Genomic DNA, 20154 nt, shown 5'->3' on the forward strand with positions numbered 1-20154 from the left:
AAGGCGTACTCTAAGGCCCAGGCAGCTTCCGGGAAGGCACTTCGCGTGGGGAGCCCGGTGAAGAGAAGGAGTCAGGCGATTGCCGGGAAGCCCCTTCTCATTGGGGATTCAACAGAGAGAAGGGCTCCCAGGCCACAACCTTCGGCTCAGGAGCCGAACACTGGGGCTCCTGGTGCCAGCTCTTCCGGCGCCAGCAGTAAGTCTCCTTTGGTAGTTCATTATGTTCCTTCTGTTGGCGAGTATGCCAGTCTTAGGCCCGTAGGGTTCGACGAGCGCCTTTATAGATTTAGGATGCCCTCGACCCGGTGGGGGGATCATTTGAAGGAATTTTATTTTTCAAACTTAGGAGATTTCCTAGGTCGGTCCCGGATGGGTTTTGGTCCTCCGGAGCCCGTTCCCTTAGGTCCTTCAACTTACATTACATCCAGCTGGTTCCGGCCTTCGGACAGCTATCTCGGAGATGATGCTGGCAGCATCAAAATTCGGAACTTTGCTAGGGCCGAATTAGAGAGTCAGGGTAGGACTAGCTTGCTTGCCATATCTTGTGTTGGTGGTTTCCCACGGATGTTCTAACACTTGCTTTCTTTTGTTGTAGCAGGTGCTTCTATGGACGCCATTTTGGCCGAACTTGCTGGGGTTCACACTCCTGAGGCTCCTCCTGCCTTTACTTCTTCCCCGATGGCCCCCGCTTTAAAAATTTCTTCCAACGCTCCTCCAGACACTATTGACTTAGTGGATGACGAGGAGGTGCTGCCGGGAGAAGGTCAAGAAAAGCAATGGGGCTTTTCTGAGGAAGTTGAAGAAGGTGCAGGAGGGCTCCGGGCTCTTCCTGAGGAAGCTGAAAGAAGTGAAGAAGAGCAAGAGATTGCTATAATTCGCAAACGTAAAGGCAAAATGATTGCCCAGGAGGAGCACAAGCGGCCTCGGAGGGCTGATACTCCGGCCCACGGTCTTGATGGTGGGGTCTCTCCCATGGAAGAGCATACTGCCCCTCCCAACATTGTGCTGACTCCGGTTCCTAGAGACGAGGCGAGACAGGAGCTCCGGATAGCTAAACACAACTACGCCATGGATGAATACTCCCGGGGGTATGCTGAGGTGGAAGCCCTTAGGAGGGTTCTGCGGGTTGAGGTGCAAGACACCATCAACAACCCACAGTACCAGGATCCGTGGGACCTAAATTTGGATCCCCTATTGGACTGGTTCCGTCGCTTCCTTGGGCCCACCTTAGCTCCCTTTGCTGCGGAGATGACTGGCGAGTTTGCGTCTCAGCTTACCCGGTGCGCGCCTAAGCAGTTCGCTACCTGTGCATCCCTGAACTCCATCTTCCAAGTCCAGGATCTCAGCCACTCCCTCACTGTGGTAAGTGTTTTGTAATTTTGTTTTTCCCTTTATTCTTTTTTGGAGATTCTTTCTTATACTTGTATTGTTGTTTAGCTTGCTACTAAAGCTGGCCGCCTCTCCAAGAACATAATCAACCATGGCTTCGTCCTGTCTGATTTTGGGGACATGAACGAAGTCAGGAAGGTTCTTCAGGATCTTACTGCGGAGAGGCAGCTTCACCAAGAGGCTGCTGAGCGCCGGGACGCTGCCAAAGCCAATGAGGAGGAGGCTAAGCGGAGGGAAGCCCAGGCGGAGGCGATGATCCGGGATGAGGCCCTGCGGAGAGACAGGCTGGAGGCCAAGCACCAAGAGGAGCTGAGGGTGGAAGGTGAGGCCACTGCAAAGGCCAGGCGGGAGCTCCGGGAGGCCAGGGAAGCCTTGGACGAGATTGTTGCCAAGGTGAGATCCTTAGAGGAAACTCACCAGGCAAACTTAGAGTCCAGGGCCGCTCTGGCCGCGGAGCTGAAGGAGCTTAGGGACTTCAAGGAACAAGCCTCAAAGAAGGCAAAAAGGGCTGAGCTTCTTTCTCCCGTTTCCTGCGGCCGGTGTCCTAAGCGCTTTGATGATGGCGTCTTCATGGCTTGGTCTACCAATGACCAAAATATCAAGCTTACCTTCTACCCCAAACCTGAGGAGATGATCGCCAAATTTCGGGAGAAGAAGAAGAAGCTTGATGCCATGGTGGAGGCACGCATCAGACCTCGTCTCCCTCCGCGCATTGATTAGGCCGCTCGAGATTAACCCAGTACAACCAGGATTTCACCCACTTCTCTTTTTTTTTTCTATATATATATTTTTGTTTATATACAGCTATTTTGAGACAATACATTTATATAGCTGTTTTTTATTTAGAGGGGAGACAATTTCTAAGGCCTGTCCCCGGGCCATTTGTATATATTTTGACCTGCCCTTTAGGGCTAGGATATTTATACGTGATCTTTTTTGATGCACATATTTCTCTTTTTGACCTGTCCTTTGGATCAGGATTTTTATACTTATGCTTTTTATTTTTGTGCATACTCTTTTTGACCTGCCCTTTGGGTCAGGATATTTTACTTAGTTTGTTTTCTGTCTGTCCGTGCGGTATACCCTAGTACCCCCCTGAGTGGCATAGAAACTTTGTTTTTAAGGCACTCAGTTTTATTTAACATGTGGAGGATGTATACATTTAGATGGTACAAACTCTTTAAACAAAGTGTAAGTTACATTCTTGGCTATTGGTAATATTTTGTGAGGTGATCGGCATTCCAGGCTCTTGGCACAATGGTTCCATCCATTCTTTTTAGCTTGTAAGTGCCTGAGCTGATTTCTTCCTCGATTTCATATGGTCCTTCCCAATTTGGCCCAAGTACCCCCACTCCGGGCTCCTGGGTGGCTGGGAAGACTCTTCTTAGGACCATATCCCCAATAGCGAATTTTCTGTTTTTAACTTTAGAGTTAAAATACTTGGTCACCTTCTTTTGATAAGCTGCCATCCGTATTAGAGACTCGTCTCGGAGTTCTTCAACTTGATCCAAGGCCTCTTGAAGCAAAGCTTGATTCGTGGCTGGATCGTAAGTTGTTCTCCTATGGGACAGGAATAACGTTTATACCGGGACCATCGCTTCACAACCGTACGCCATTGAAAAAGGCGAGTGGCCGGTCGTGGTTCTGGGGGTCGTCCGGTAGGCCCATAACACTCTTGGAAACTCTTCAAGCCAGTTGTTTTTGCAGGCCAGCAGCTTTTTCTTCACGGTGACCTTTAGGATTTTATTGACTGCTTCCGCTTGACCGTTTGTTTGAGGTCTGGCCACCGCAGAGAAGCTTTTCACTACTCCGTGTTGGTTGCAGAAGTCAGTAAATTCCTCGCAATCGAATTGTTTTCCATTGTCAGAGACTATTTTGGGAGGCAAGCCATATCGACACACTATGTTTTTGATAACAAAGTCCAGTGCTTTTTTAGCAGTTATGGTCTTCATGGGCTCACCCTCCGTCCATTTGGTGAAGTAGTCTACTGCTACTATTGCATACTTTACTCTTCCTTTTCTTGTTGGCAGGGACCCAATAAGATCTATTCCCCATACCGCGAAGGGCTAGGGACTAGTCATCAGGGTGATTTCATTTGGAGGAGCTCTCGGTATGTTCGCGATCCTTTCACACGAATCACACTTTTGGGCGTAGTCTATGCAATCTCTTTTCATTGTTGGCCAGAAGTACCCCTGTCTCAATATTTTCTTTGAGAGACTGGGTCCTCCCGTATGATCTCCACAGAACCCTTCATGGACCTCTAGCATGATTTGTCTAGCTTCAGGGTCCGATACACACCTTAAATAAGGCATGCTGAGTCCTCTTTGGTAGAGAATTTGATCCATCATTACATAACGATGAGCCTGATACTGAATCTTTCGAGACAGTGCCCTTTCTTGTGGCAACTCACCTTTTGTTATGTATTTTATGATGGGGACCATCCAGCTGGGTTCTTGCCCAACCGTCATCGTGGTCTCTTTTATTTTGATGCTTGGCTCTGCCAAGCGTTCCACTGGTACTACCCCCAACTCTTCGATTTCGCTATCTGAGGCTAACTTAGCCAGACAGTCCGCGTGAGCATTCTTTTCCCGGGGGATTCTTTCTATTTTGTAGTCCGTGAACTCGTGGAGTAGTTCCCGGACTATTGTTACATACGCGGCCATTCGCTCGCCGCGTGTTTGGTATTCTCCGGATACCTGGTTTACGACCAGTTGGGAATCACTATAGACTTCCACTCTTTTGGCTCCCACGGCTTTTGCTAATTTCAGTCCTGCTATTAGGGCTTCATATTCGGCCTCATTGTTTGAAGCTGCGAAGTCGAACCGTAGGGCCGCCTGGAGTCGCAGTCCGGTTGGTGATATCATTGCCACTCCGGCTCCGAAACCATTTTCATTGGAGGCTCCGTCTACAAATACTCTCCAGGTGAGGATTGGCGGTACCGACATATTCGCGGTAGCCTCGGCTTCGTTGCATTCAGTAATGAAGTCCGCCAAGGCTTGGCCTTTTATAGAAATTCGGGGTATGTAGTGCAAGTCGAATTGACTTAGCTCCATTGCCCACTTGAGGAGCCTTCCAGATGCTTCAGGTTTTTGGAGGACTTGCCCGAGCGGGTGGTTGGTCAGTATCTTGATCGGATGTGCTTGGAAGTATGGCCTCAATTTCCTTGACGCCATGAGGAGGCAAAAAACCAGCTTTTCAATGACTTGGTATCTTGTTTCGGCTCCTATCATGCGCTTACTGACGTAGTACACAGGATGCTGAGTTTTCTCTTCTTCCCGGACTAGGGCAGCGCTGACCGCGTGTTCGGAGACAGCCAAATAAAGAAATAGGTCTTCTCCGAGAATAGGTTTTGATAGGATAGGAGGCTTGACCATGTGCTCTTTTACCTTTTTGAATGCCTCCTCGCACTCATCCGATCATTCAAACTTTTGGCATTTCTTCAATATGTTGAAGAAAGGTATGCACTTGTCCGTGGACCGAGAGATGAAGCGGCTTAAGGAAGCTACCTTTCCAGTCAGGCTCTGCACATCTTTATGCTTTTTGGGAGATGGCATGCTCAGGAGAGCCTGGATTTTTTCCGAATTTGCCTCAATCCCTCTTTGACTGACGATGAAGCCCAGAAACTTTCCTGACTTGAACCCAAAGGTGCATTTCTTTGGGTTGAGCTTCATGCCGTATCTCCGGACCACTTCGAAGCATTCCTCTAAGTCGCTTGCATGGCTGTTGCATGCTTTGGCTTTGATGAGCATGTCGTCTACATAAACCTCCATATTTCACCCCAGGAGGCCTTTAAACATCCGGCTAACCATTCTCTGATAGGTTGCTCCGGCGTTTTTCAGTCCGAAGGGCATGACTAAGTAACAGTATACCCCCTTATCGGTCCTGAAGCTAGTGCACTCCTGGTCTGCCGTATGCATTTTTATTTGATTGTACCCGGCATAGGCGTCCATGAAGGATAACAGTTTCAACCCAGAAGTGGCGTCTACCATCTGGTCGATCCTGGGCAGCGGGAAGCAGTCCTTTGGACAAGCCTTGTTTAGATCAGTGAAATCTATACAAACTCGCCAAGTTTCGTTCGGCTTGGGCACTAGGACCGGATTGGCTAGCCACTCCGGATAGTACACGTCGCGGATCATGCCGTTAGTCAAAAGTTTGTCCACCTCTTTCTCCAGAGCCTCGGCTTTCACCGAGTCGAGCGGGCGTCGCTTTTGCTGGACGCGGGGCATGTCCGGATTGACGTTGAGTACGTGGGTGATGACATGAGGGCTTATGCCAGTCATGTCCTCTTGGCGCCATGCAAAGATGTCGATGGCGCCTTTCAGTGTTTTTATTATTTTTTCTTTTTCCTCCGGATCTAGGTTCTTCCCCAGCCGGAGTACTTTGGTGGAGTCGAGGTCACACACTAATAATTCCTCGACATCCTCTATTGGTTCCATAATTCTTTCGGACCCCACACGGGGGTCTAACTCATCCTCTTCAGCCACTTCTGGCTCAACTGACTCCCGGACCATTAGCACGGGCAGGTGGGTTGCGACATTGTAACATTGTCTTGCTTCCCCCTGGTTTCCCCTCACCGTTTCGATCCCGGCCTCCCGGGTAGGGAGCTTCAGGCACAGGTGCCGAATCGATGTGACTGGGCCAAAGTCTACCAAGGCCGGTCAGCCGAGGATCGCGTTGTAGGCTGTCGGACAGTCCACCACTACGAAAGTGCAGTATTTAAGTGTGCTCTGGGGGGTGTCCGGGCACAAGGTGACTGGGAGCCTTACTTTTCCCATCGGGATAAGTGTCGTCCCGTTGAACCCTGTGAGCTGGGACCCACTAGGCGAGAGGTCCCGGTTCGTTAAGCCTATTACGGTGAAGGCTTCCTTGAAGAGTAAGTTCACGGAACTTCCATTGTCAATTAAGACTCTGGCCACCACTTTATTCGCGATGGGGGTCTCTATTACCAATGGGTCATGATGAGGGAAGCGCACTGTCTCGGCGTCTTCTTCCGTGAACGTGACGGGTTGGTCCATCAACCGGGGAGTTGAGTAACTTCCCAAACCTTATTGTGTTTCACGACCCCTGCGTATCGCTTAAGCTCCTTACGAGTAGTTCCTCCGATATGGGGACCTCCGGAGATCATGGCTACCCTCCCATTAGGCCTCGGCGGCAGACCGGGGATGTGCTGGGCGTCGCTCGTGGGATCAGCTTGAGCTAATGCCCCTGCTGTACCCCCCGGTGTTCCTTGAGGCATACCCACAGTTGCCTGGCCCAGATTAAGGTGGGGCAACCTATTTTTGATCCACTCGTAGAGGTGGCCTAACCGGATTAGATTTTCAATCTCGTCCTTGAGATTCTTACATTCATTGGTGCTATGACCGATGTCGTTGTGGTACTCGCATCTTTTGCTCGGATCTCTCCGGGAGCTATCCTTGTACAACGGTTGTGGCCTCCGGTAGTGTGTATTTTGCCTAGTAGCAAAGTACACACGCTCTTGGGAGTCCGACAGCTCCGTGTATTGGGTGTACTAGGGGTGTACCCCCTTTTCTGGCGCTTCTCCCCCGTCCGGGTGCTACCTTTGGAGGACCTTTTACTCCTCGAGCCCTGAGAAGGGCCTGCCAGGCTAGCAGCCGGAGCAGAGTGCGAAGGAGCTTGTCCATTTATTCCGGACGGGTTGCCAAAATGGGATGATGCTGGTGCCAAGGCCTGGCCTGGCTATATCCGGGGGTAGCAGAGAATTGTATGCCACTGGCTTGTGGAGTTGCGGTCGGGGTAATACCCGAGGGCGATACTCCGGGAGTATATCCTGCTATCCCGGTGGGATAGTATCCTCCGTAAGCCACGATTTGGGCTTCTTCGAGGTGGATATATTTTTGGACTCTCTTCTGGAAGTCATGAAGGCTAGCAGCTCCTTCTTGCTGTAGTTCATTCCAGAAAGGAGTCCCAGTGCGGATGCCTGCTTGGAGAAGTGCAAGCTGTTGTCCATCGTCAACTTTCTTGGTTTTCGAGGCTTCCTCTCGGAACCTCTTTATATAAGTCTTCAAGGTCTCGGTGGGCAGTTGCTTGATGTTAGTCAAGGCACTGACCTCCAGGTTGACCTTTCTTGCGGCGACAAACTATCCCTAGAAGTTTGTCTGTAGCTTGTTCCAACAGCCCACAGATCCCGGTTCCAATTTTTTGAACCATTCCTCCGCGGACCCGCTTAGAGTAAGCGGGAAGCACAGACATTTGGCGTCATTGCTGACCCTCATGACCGTCATGACACGGTTGAACCGTGACAAGTGGTCGCTAGGATCGGAGTTCCCGGTATAAGCTGCCATTTCGGGCATCTTGAAGTTCTTAGGGAGCTCCGCCTCTAAGATGTGCTTAGCACATGGCTCCCGATCTTCGCTGTCTGAGTCGGAGTCGTCTCCTTTCTGTCTCCAGGAGACTCGGGCAATGTCTTTTCGAAGTATGGCGAGTTCCGCCATAATTCCTTCATTTAACGTACCCGGGGAGACCGCAGGTCCGTATCTTTTCTGGTCAAGGTGATCTCGGAGATCACCTTGGTTCCCATTGATTTGATTTCTCAGATCAACGGGAGGACACCTCTGTCCTTTTCTCCCTCTACCCCCGGGTTCCTGGTGCACGGAAACGCTTTTTCGGTCCTCTCGATCCTGAGGGCCAAAGCTCCCTTTTTGGGACTTGCCCTTCTGCGGACCTTTCCCTTTAGGGAAATCTGAGCGGACCTTTCGCGGATCCTGCGCCTTTTTCTTTCGCCCTGGGGTAGAGGTAGGGTTTTTTGTTTGGTTCCCTTCAGCAGGGTACCTTATAGGGCTAGGCTCCCTAGATTTCTGCTGTTGGGAACTAGGCGAAGACGTCGCTGGCTCCTTGCCGAGTCCAGCGGTCATTGCCTTGGGGTGCACGTGAATGCCAGCTGCCTCCATGGCTTTTTGCATGGCCAGCATCACTTCTTGCATTTTCTGGTTTTGCGCTCTCTGAGCTTCGGTCTCGGCTTCGTGATCGATAGCTTTTTGTCTGAGAAGCACCAATTCCGAGTAACTACCTTCGTCGTAGGCATACTCATCAAGGTTTCCCTCATAGTCATCATCTGGAATTCCTTCCTCTTCCTCGGAACCCTCAGCTGCTCTTGAGGCTACATCTTCCTCATTCGGGTCTTGAGCATCTTCAAGAGGGCGAGGCTGACGAGTACTTCTAGTCTCCACCATGTTTGTGAAGTCAACTGTTCGTTTACAGTGGCTTTCTTTAGCTCTCAATGAAAGCACCAAAATGTTGACCGAGGTTTTCGGCAACCAATAAAATATTATAAAGTTACTGAGCTGTAAGAAATTGAGAGAAGGATTTTTACGTGGTTGGGGCGTTAATGAGCCTTAGTCCACGAGTCTCTGTTATTTATGGATATCTTTAATACAGAGAATATATTTGGGAGTGTTTCACCCTTATAAATACAGAGAATGTTCTTGGTGAGTATTTACTCTACTTGCTCATATGCAGCCCAAGATTCTCGATCCCATTTAATGAGCTTTGAGGGGGTATTTATAGTGTTTTTGGTGGGGCGATCCGTTGAAGTATCCTTACAAGTGTATCTGTAAGTATCCATAAAGTGTTGGGTTTAATGCCCTAAATAAAACTCATTTCAATATAATCAAATTTACTTATTAATATAGATCAGAAACAACATTTAATGTTGCATGGTTCACATGATTTATTTCTTGATTATATGTACATAATGTATAAATTCATCTGAAACCCTTTTCACATACTTGATCCTGTTTATTGTGCCGTCAACACATTGGAAAGTAAACATGACTATGTGAATAAAGTTTCCTAGATTTATCAGACACAGGGTTTTACTGATATGATAATCTACAACAAGAGTTTACTTGTGTTTGGAGAAATACTATGTTCTTTCCAGAACATTGGTTAAAGTAAAGCTCAGGTTGGATGCATGGAGTATGCATCGGAAGGGACCGATATTGAACTTTGACTTAGATTTATTAAACTTACCGTAATATCTATTCAAGTCAATATCGCCTAAGTTGATCCTAGATCAAATGATCTTAATCCTGATATGATTAGGCTCAATCTTGAAAGGCTATTCGTGTTCTTTGATTTGTTAGTTAAGCCTACTTTTAGGTCAGGGTGATACGTACATTTTGGGAACACGGTAGTGCAATTGAGTGGGAGCGCTAGCATAAACATGGAATCTATAACTTCTATCTGGCGAATAGTAAGCAAAGGATGATCTCCTTTGAGCTTGACCAAACGAACATAAATGGTGGAGTACTCATTTCACATAAGCTGAAATATCATTTATACGGGGTCAAGTGTTTTAAGGAATAAATACATTGTAGGGTGTAACGGTAATTTAATCCCTTTACAGTGTAGATCATTCATATAGAGGATCATTGATCAAATTAGGATTATAACAATGGATAACTAATGATGTGTCTATATGGTGGAACATATAGAGCATTCTATATACTGAGAGTGCAATTCTAAGTTCTATGCGTGGATTCAACGAAGAATTAATAAGTTAGTGAATTTTAGTGCTAAATTCTTGATCTACTTATTGGAAGCTCGGTTATATAGACCCATGGTCCCCCCACTAGTTGAGATAATATTGCTTGTAAGACTCATGTAATTGGTTTTGATTAATCAATTATAATTCTCAAATTAGACTATGTCTATTTGTGAATTTTTCACTAAGTAAGGGCGAAATTGTAAAGAAAGAGTTTATAAGGGCATATTTGTTAATTATGATACTTTGTATGGTTCAATTAATAAATATGATAAATGACAATATTATTTAATAATTATTTATAGTTATTAAATAGTTAGAATTGGCATTTAAATGATTGAATTAGGAAATTGGCATTTTTGAGAAAATCAGATACAAAAGGTGTTAAAATTGCAAAATTGCAAAGCCCAAGGCCCAATCCATTAAGTGTATGGTCGGCCACCTTTGTAGCTTTTTTAAATGATTTTTTTCATTATTTTAATGCCATATAATTCAAATCAAACCCTAGAGGAATGCTATAAATAGATAGTGAAGGCTTCAGGAAAATAACACACTTTCTGAATCAGAAAAACCTGAGCCTCCACTCTCTTCTCTAGCCGCCACTCTCTCTCTCTTTTCTTCCTCAATATTTCGAACCTCTCTTAGTGATTAGAGTAGTGCCCACACACATCAAGTGATACCTCAATCATAGTGAGGAAGATCGTGAAGAAAGATCATCAGCAAAGGAGATTCAGCATCAAAGATTCAGAGAAAGAGATCCGGGTTCGGATATTGATAATGCTCGCTACGTAAAGGAATCAAGGGCTAGATATCTGAACGGAAGGAGTCATATTATTCCGCTGCACCCAATGTAAGGTTTCTTAAACTTTATATGTGTTTATTTCATCGTTTTAGAAAGTTCATATTTAGGATGTTAATAAACATACTTGTGAGTAGATCTAAGATCCTGGTAAAATAATTTCCAACAACTGGCCTCAGAGCCATGGTAATTGATTTACTTGCAAGAAATTTGGACTTTAAAACGATTGTTTGTATGTTCTTTGGATGGTATCATGTTGTATTGAGTGTTATTTGATGATTGATTGATGTTTGTGAAATTTTCGTGAAAAATAATTGTGATTTCGTTTCTGGAATTATTTTTATTGGATAGTATGGAAAAAATTAAGCAAGTTAGCCTTTTACAGAACTCAATTTGGATTTTATTTGAATTAGTTATGATTTTTTGAAGATTTGACAAAATCGAGTGTCTTGATAGTTTCCTCATGATCGCAGAACTGTCCGTACAGTTTCGAATTTTTTCAATTTTCTTCAATTTTTCATACTTTTTCATGGAATTAACTTCCAATTTTTTGTATAGTTTTGTATATATACTATTACTATTCCTAATTCAATTCTAATTATCATTTTGAATTAATTTAAATTTTTTTTTAATTTAATTCAAGATATTAGTGTAATTTGAATTTGAATAGAATTAGTATTTATCTTCTTGCTTAAAAATCTATCTTATTTTAAAATTTGATTATATCTTATCTTATTTTAAATTTAAAAATAAGATATTTATAATCATGTAATTTTTAAATGATATAAGATATTTTGCTAATTTTTTAAATTTTGTTATTTTATTTATTTAAATTACATTTAAAATTTGAAAAAGATATTTATTTATCTTTTCTAATTTTTTATTTAATTTTTATTTATAAAATAACATTTAAAATTTAAAAGTAGTTAGCAAATTTTTGAAATGATATTTAGGTTGGTTGAAACCTAATTTTTCAAAAATTGTAGGTTTAATTTTAATTTTTTTTAAATTTCGAATTTTTTTTTTAAATTTTTTTTAAAAATTTTCGAAATTTTTTTTAATTTTTTTTTATTTATTTAATTAATTAATTTCGAAATTAAATATTTATTTAAAATTAAATAAATCCTACATCCAACTATCCAGCTAACCCTGTTGCAGGAGTATGTGTTTTAGCTTGTTTGTAAGTTTTTTAAAACCTATTATTACTTGATTGCAAATAGCCATGGTTACTTTTTGCCAGATCTAATGATCTGATGGCTCCCTTGGTCAAGATAATAATTTGTAACAGGTAAATTTTACAATCTTCTTTCATCTGTGTATGACCTAGCAACATGATAGGACCCATCCAAAGTGTGCCTGTGTGAGCCTATGTGTTTAATTTTATTATAGATGCATATAGGTTAATGTTGCTAAATAAAATGTCATAGTCATTGATAGATTTTATTTAGGCCCATTTAGTTTTGGGCTTATTCAATTAATAACAGTTGTTCTTATTAAGGTTAAATTCCTCTCTTTTGGGCCTTGTGTGAGAGTTGGGAGCCATAGAAGTGGGTACGACATACTGAACCCAAAGACCCCCTCACACAAACCACCCCAATTGTGAAGGCCCATTTGCCTGATTTGAATGACTGTACTAGGTTAATTAAACTAGTTTAACCTAATAAAATTGATTAGCAACATAATTAATTTCATTTATTTTGAAATTAATTTAAGAAAAATATAGTTTAAGGAATTTTATATTCTAAGCTAAACTATATGTATTTTCTTGTATTTAATTAAATATAGAATTATAACCATCTAGATTCTTTCTGGAACTTAATTTAAATTTTTCATTAAATATTCCTATTTAAGTTGATATTTAGTTATCTTCAACTAACCAACTTAAATCTGAATATCTTTTGAATTCAAAATTTCAAAATTAAGTTGAGGAATTTTAGGCATTGGTTATTAAGATTCTTTAGATATTTTTTTAAGTTAATATCTTTTCAAATATTAACTTAAAATGGAATATTTTTCAAATTAAGTGGTTACAACTTAATTTTTGATATTTAATTAAATTTAAATTTGAAAATATTTAAGTTCTAGATTTTTCTATTACAACTTAAATTAGATATTTTTTCAAATTTTGTGGAAAAGATACTTAGTCAAATAAGATATTTTCTAGATAGTTATTTCTAGACTACTTATTATTTCTAATATTAAATAGGAAAATATCATAAATTGTGAAATTAATTATTTAAATAATTAATTTTGGTACAATTTATTTTAAGTATATTTTTCCTAGTATTAAACTAGAGATTAATAATTAAGCCTTCTCTACACTTAATTATTTATTTCTTGAATTTAATACATTTAATTAATTTGAAAATTAAATATCTAAGTTGATTTTATCATCATACTTAAATATTTCTTTTTCATGACATTTAATTAAATAGAAAATTATTTTTAGTTGAAATTTATTTTTTCAACTAAATTTAAATAATTTTCAAAATATATATTTTTTCTTTATTTTATTAATCAATTTTCGAAATTGCATTTCTTAAATACTAGAATTTCGAATTTTATCTTGAAAAATAGATTAAGTTGTAAATTAATTATTTCTTTTAATTAATTCTTGGATCAACTTAAATCAATGATTTTTTCATTTATTGATTAATTTAAAAATAAATTGAATTAAAATATATTATTAGAAATTGAATTAATTAGTCAAAGGAAAATCTAGATAGGTGATATTTTTGCTTGAAGTATTTTTCTAGTGTATTTAATTAAATAGAAAATTAATATTTAAGTTGATTTTCATCATCATACTTAAATATTTGAAATTTTTCTTATATATATTTAATTAAATAGGAAAATTATATTTTTTGTTGTAAATTAATTTTATTAATTAATTTTGGGCCAACATTAAATTAGAATAATTTTTCCGGGATTTATTTTTTATTTTAATATGCATTTTTCGAAAATTGTATTCTTATATACTTTAATTTTTCGAAATGCAATATATATATTTATAAAAAATTAAATTTGAGTTGTAAATTAATTTAAATTAATTTTGTAACAACTTAAATATTTTTTTCTAAATATTTATTGGAAATTATTACTAAGATGGAAATAATTCATGTTATTTTCATATCCATCTAAGTAAAATTTATAAATATTAAATTAAAATTTATATTTAGAATTTTTCATTCTAAATTGGAAATTTTAATTAAATAAATATATATATTTAAAATAAATAGAATAAATAAAAAGAATAAAAGAAAATACAACTTTTTTAAATACTGAGCTTTATTATCAAGAGACATTCGATCTCCATTGTGGGTTTTACACCGCGTTTGTTTTAGTGAGTAATCCTCCCTAATGGAGGAACGTTCATTAGCAATTTCGCACCGTTTAACCTCGCATGATAAGTAGTTTGTAAGTGTTTTGTATGGTATGGATCACCCTAATGGTGGCGACCATACTTGACTTGCAAATTATGAAACAATGGTGGAAGCTCATAAGATAGAATTGCCTTGACTCTCGCCTAAACGGGACAACGCTGAATTCCAATCTTGATCGAATAAAAGGTTGCTAGAATGTTTAACATTTTAGACGAGCTGACAACTCTATTCAATGAATGGTAGCTTTGACTCTCGCCTAAACGGGACACTGATATCAGTTTGTTGAAAACCTTGGAAATTATTTAGGATTGTAAGTTTTAGTATTTTCACTTGTCATTCCTACTTACTATATGTTTATAATTTACGAATTGTGTATGAATTTATATTGAACCATGTTATTTTCTGTTATTAAGTTGTAGTTTAATTTCGAATCTTCATTGTTGGTCTAACTTGGCTTGTTTATCTAATGAGATAAATCCCTAGTGGATTTTCACCATTAGACATACATAATAGTGTTAGATCTCGAAAGATAAATATTGTATATGCGACATCTAGCTGTTCATCAATTGATGACACCTTAGACTAGTATTTTTACGATATAAAACAAGAAGATTATATAAATAAGATTACTTTGACTTTCGCTAATCGAAGCATCGTTGGATTCTTATTTTAAACGAAATTATCCTAATTCCTCTTAGCTTATTCATTTCGAATTAGCTTTCAAATATATCATTGGATGAATGGTCTATGAATCATTTCATGTCATTATATTTTCTCTTAAGAAATTAAATGACGCATATGATTATAACCCCGAAATTCTATTCCCAATTGATATAAATCCTCAATCTTAGAAATCTCCTACTTGTATGGGCAAATCTGACTTAGAGTTTGTATTAGTAGTGGTGGTCCAAGAAAGAATTACTCATTAAATTTGGTTGAATTTAATCTTTGACTTTAATTTTAGATTCCAAATAGAAATTTTCTTAAATTTCTAATTCCAGAATACAATACAGTTACACTTTCTCAAGTGTTTAATATCCATCTTTTATTAATGGATTAAAACTGTATGGAATGTGAGTTAGGTATTCTGTGACCAGGATCCACTTGAAGTATTCTAAGAACTCTTTGATGTAACTAAACCTATGTCATCATAGACACTACCACATTTTCTTAATCTATGGCATTTATATCTTGTTCATAGTGGATTTGACAAGATCAATCTCTGCAAAGAGTTAATATGCCTATATCCACTGAAAGTAGTTCATCTCATTCGCAGATGAATGTACATTCAGGGGTGGATATGAGTTTTTCGTTGTATTCTTAAAACGATAACTCTAGATTATACCTTATGCAAAGAAATTTGAAATGTTTGAAAAATTTCATCAATTTCTAGCAATGATTAAACACCATTAAGGTATGTGGTTAAAGATCTTGCGAACTGATAGGGGTGGAGAAATAGTTAGTAGATATGCAGTTCAAAGATCATTACATTGATTTTTGAATTATATCCAAACTTACCTCCCGTAAATTTCGAGTTGCATGTTGATGATTAGTTACTAGTCGTTGCCTAAATCCTTCTATGGTAATACAATTTCAGAATGATGTAATGGTTGTATACTTAATGTAAATCATTACTAGATTCATGGATGACCTAATCAAAATCTTAAGAAAAGCTAGAACTGTTAACCATGGTTTCTTAGCTATTCTAAGTGATTAGGGGTGGACCATCCCATAGTCAATAGATAAGAAAGTGTTTGTTCAAACAAATACTACTTTTCTAAGATAATGACTAAGTCTGAAAACAAGTAGCAAATAAAGGAGATATTTAATTCTTGATTCCAAAAGTGTTCTATCATCTTATATAATATATGATGATCCCACTGCCTCTGTTGTCTTGTCACAACCAAAGAGGTTAATACCATTTAGTTTTCTTCGACATAATTCACGGTACCTCGTCGTAGTGGGAGAGTTTCTAGGAACTCACCTTCTTATGACTTGGGAGACACTAGTGATTAAAAATCCATTGTGAGTTTAAACAAGTAATGGATTGTCAAGATAGGAAACTAAGAAGAAAGCCAATAGAACTATGGTTTAATCCATTCACATGGAGTAACCTAAAGTTTTCTATTACAAGGACATAAAAGGAAATTTTAGTTAATAAGTCCATTCAATGGACTTAACAAAACTTCTTGTTCCTAGTATTATAGGTTTGAGTTTATCTAAACCTATGGCTTGTGGTATACCTGGTAATTACTTACTCTAATGCAAGCAACTTACTTTAGTAAGATGCTGAAGCATTTTCTTTCTAATGGCAATCTATAGAAGCTTCACAACTTCTTAGGCATAGATTTTATCTAAGGAAAAGTCTTAACTATTCCAGAAAAGATAAAGCCATGAAAGAATTTCTTATATCAACAGTGAGAGGTCTTAGATATGCTTTTGTATGCCTTAGACCAGACACCTGCTGTTGAGTGGGAGTAATGAGTAGGTATCAGATTAATCCAGGAGAAGAACATTGGAAGACAATCAAGTAAATCTTAAGATAAAGAAGAGGAACTATATGTTAGTCTATAAGGGTGTGTTTAAAACTCTTAGACTACACCATATCAGATTTCGAAATTTGCCTATGTGCTAGTAAATCTTTCTGATAAGATGGTGATTACTCTGGGGGTGGAATAGTGATTTCGGAGAAGTGTAAAAACCTATCTGAAGTCTCTAGGTCTACCAGAGAGAGACTGAATGTTAAAGCTGCAGGAAAGGTACTTATTCAGTCTAAGGAAAGTTCTATACATCTTTGGCACCATTCCAAATTGCCTTAAACTACTAGTGTTAATTTCCTGATTAACCAAAAGTAGTTGCCAAAGGTATAGAATCCAGTATCCCAAGAGAGTAGACATATAGAGAGGAATTTCACATTATCAATGGTTTTGTGATTAAGGAAGAGTAATGGTGGAGAAAAGGTTGTGTTTAATTCAACCTTTCAGATCCTATTACGAGGAGTTTACTACTACTACACTTGATTTGTATATCAAGGTGTTGAGATTATTTGAAACGCACTTTTTGTTTTATATTAGTGCAAGTGGGAGTTTGTTGGGTTTAATGCCCTAAATAAAACTCATTTCAATATAATCAAATTTACTTATTAATATAGATCAGAAACAACATTTAATGTTGCATGGTTCACATGATTTATTTCTTGATTATATGTACATAATGTATAAATTCATCTGAAACCCTTTTCACATACTTGATCCTGTTTATTGTGCCGTCAACACATTGGAAAGTAAACATGACTATGTGAATAAAGTTTCCTAGATTTATCAGACACAGGGTTTTACTGATATGATAATCTACAACAAGAGTTTACTTGTGTTTGGAGAAATACTATGTTCTTTCCGAACATTGGTTAAAGTAAAGCTCGGAGTTGGATGCATGGAGTATGCATCGGAAGGGACCGATATTGAACTTTGACTTAGATTTATTAAACTTACCGTAATATCTATTCAAGTCAATATCGCCTAAGTTGATCCTAGATCAAATGATCTTAATCCTGATATGATTAGGCTCAATCTTGAAAGGCTATTCGTGTTCTTTGATTTGTTAGTTAAGCCTACTTTTAGGTCAGGGTGATACGTACATTTTGGGAACACGGTAGTGCAATTGAGTGGGAGCGCTAGCATAAACATGGAATCTATAACTTCTATCGGCGAATAGTAAGCAAAGGATGATCTCCTTTGGGCTTGACCAAACGAACATAAATGGTGGAGTACTCATTTCACATAAGCCGAAATATCATTTATACGGGGTCAAGTGTTTTAAGGAATAAATACATTGTAGGGTGTAACGGTAATTTAATCCCTTTACAGTGTAGATCATTCATATAGAGGATCATTGATCAAATTAGGATTATAACAATGGATAACTAATGATGTGTCTATATGGTGGAACATATAGAGCATTCTATATACTGAGAGTGCAATTCTAAGTTCTATGCGTGGATTCAACGAAGAATTAATAAGTTAGTGAATTTTAGTGCTAAATTCTTGATCTACTTATTGGAAGCTCGGTTATATAGACCCATGGTCCCCCCACTAGTTGAGATAATATTGCTTGTAAGACTCATGTAATTGGTTTTGATTAATCAATTATAATTCTCAAATTAGACTATGTCTATTTGTGAATTTTTCACTAAGTAAGGGCGAAATTGTAAAGAAAGAGTTTATAAGGGCATATTTGTTAATTATGATACTTTGTATGGTTCAATTAATAAATATGATAAATGACAATATTATTTAATAATTATTTATAGTTATTAAATAGTTAGAATTGGCATTTAAATGATTGAATTAGGAAATTGGCATTTTTGAGAAAATCAGATACAAAAGGTGTTAAAATTGCAAAATTGCAAAGCCCAAGGCCCAATCCATTAAGTGTATGGTCGGCCACCTTTGTAGCTTTTTTAAATGATTTTTTCATTATTTTAATGCCATATAATTCAAATCAAACCCTAGAGGAATGCTATAAATAGATAGTGAAGGCTTCAGGAAAATAACACACTTTCTGAATCAGAAAAACCTGAGCCTCCACTCTCTTCTCTAGCCGCCACTCTCTCTCTCTTTTCTTCCTCAATATTTCGAACCTCTCTTAGTGATTAGAGTAGTGCCCACACACATCAAGTGATACCTCAATCATAGTGAGGAAGATCGTGAAGAAAGATCATCAGCAAAGGAGATTCAGCATCAAAGATTCAGAGAAAGAGATCCAGGTTCAGATATTGATAATGCTCTGCTACAGAAAGGAATCAAGGGCTAGATATCTGAACGGAAGGAGTCATATTATTCCGCTGCACCCAATGTAAGGTTTCTTAAACTTTATATGTGTTTATTTCATCGTTTTAGAAAGTTCATATTTAGGATGTTAATAAACATACTTGTGAGTAGATCTAAGATCCTGGTAAAATAATTTCCAACATAAAGTTGGGTATTCCCAATGAATATACCATGGGTAATGCATGGTCAAATCCCTAGGTGCTGTAGGGTTTTTATGTGGAATGTCCTTATTGCCTTTTGATTGACGTGACTCTTCACAGTGTAGCCGTCGCTAGACTTAAATGATCATTACTGTGCCGCTGCTGGGTGGAGGTTGTGCCGTCAAACTTTATTGCGTGTAGCAGTCCCAACACGCTTCCTCCCATGCGGCATTTAATGCGACTTGATTGCTCAGGAGAAGCCTGACACCTCGCGGAGATGCCTTAGCGTTATTCGAGCTTCCGGGAGCATATGAAGTTCCATGTGCCTTCTCCGGGGGCTACGTCCTGGACGCTACCTTATGGCATAAAGACTTAGCAAATATTGTGAATTGCTTGATCCACGTGTCCTTATCTGGTTGGTCCACATATATTGGGCAAAATCAGGGGCAACAATAGATATGAGATTGGTTATATATATTATAATTGTATCTAACTAATATATATATATATATTTGTGTGTGCATATTACATAATGTATATAATAGTATATAATATACAATTTTTTATTAAGTGAAAAACATAATTTACAACAAAAAATTATAGAAAAATAATATAAAAATATGATGTTTGCCTCCTATACCCAAATAGATGAATGAATATAGTATCAAATATTACGTAACAATAGAATCTCTCTAATTTTATAGAAACATATATATAGGTATATATATAATAGGTATTAAATTAGTAATTAAATAAATATGTTATAATAATAATAATGGAAGTTATATAAAAAATAAAAAGTCACCATTGATAATAATAATAGACTAAATATTTAATTAAATCTTTAAAAAGAGTAGTAAATCTCAAAAATTGAGAGAAGAGAGATTGGAAAAAAAAATGACATATAAGCACCCACATCAATTCCACTAAAACCCTCCTTTATATATATATATATATATATATATATATATATTTATTTTACATCATTTACACCATTGAATTGTATGTACTATATTACTAATAAGTCATTAAAACATTTAATGAAAAAAAATTATAGTACTACCAATTTTATTAAGTACTATTTTTGCAACGAATTATTTGACATCATACA

This window comes from Cannabis sativa, chromosome 3 (assembly GCF_029168945.1).
Source record: "Cannabis sativa cultivar Pink pepper isolate KNU-18-1 chromosome 3, ASM2916894v1, whole genome shotgun sequence".
NCBI classification, from domain to species: domain Eukaryota; kingdom Viridiplantae; phylum Streptophyta; class Magnoliopsida; order Rosales; family Cannabaceae; genus Cannabis; species Cannabis sativa.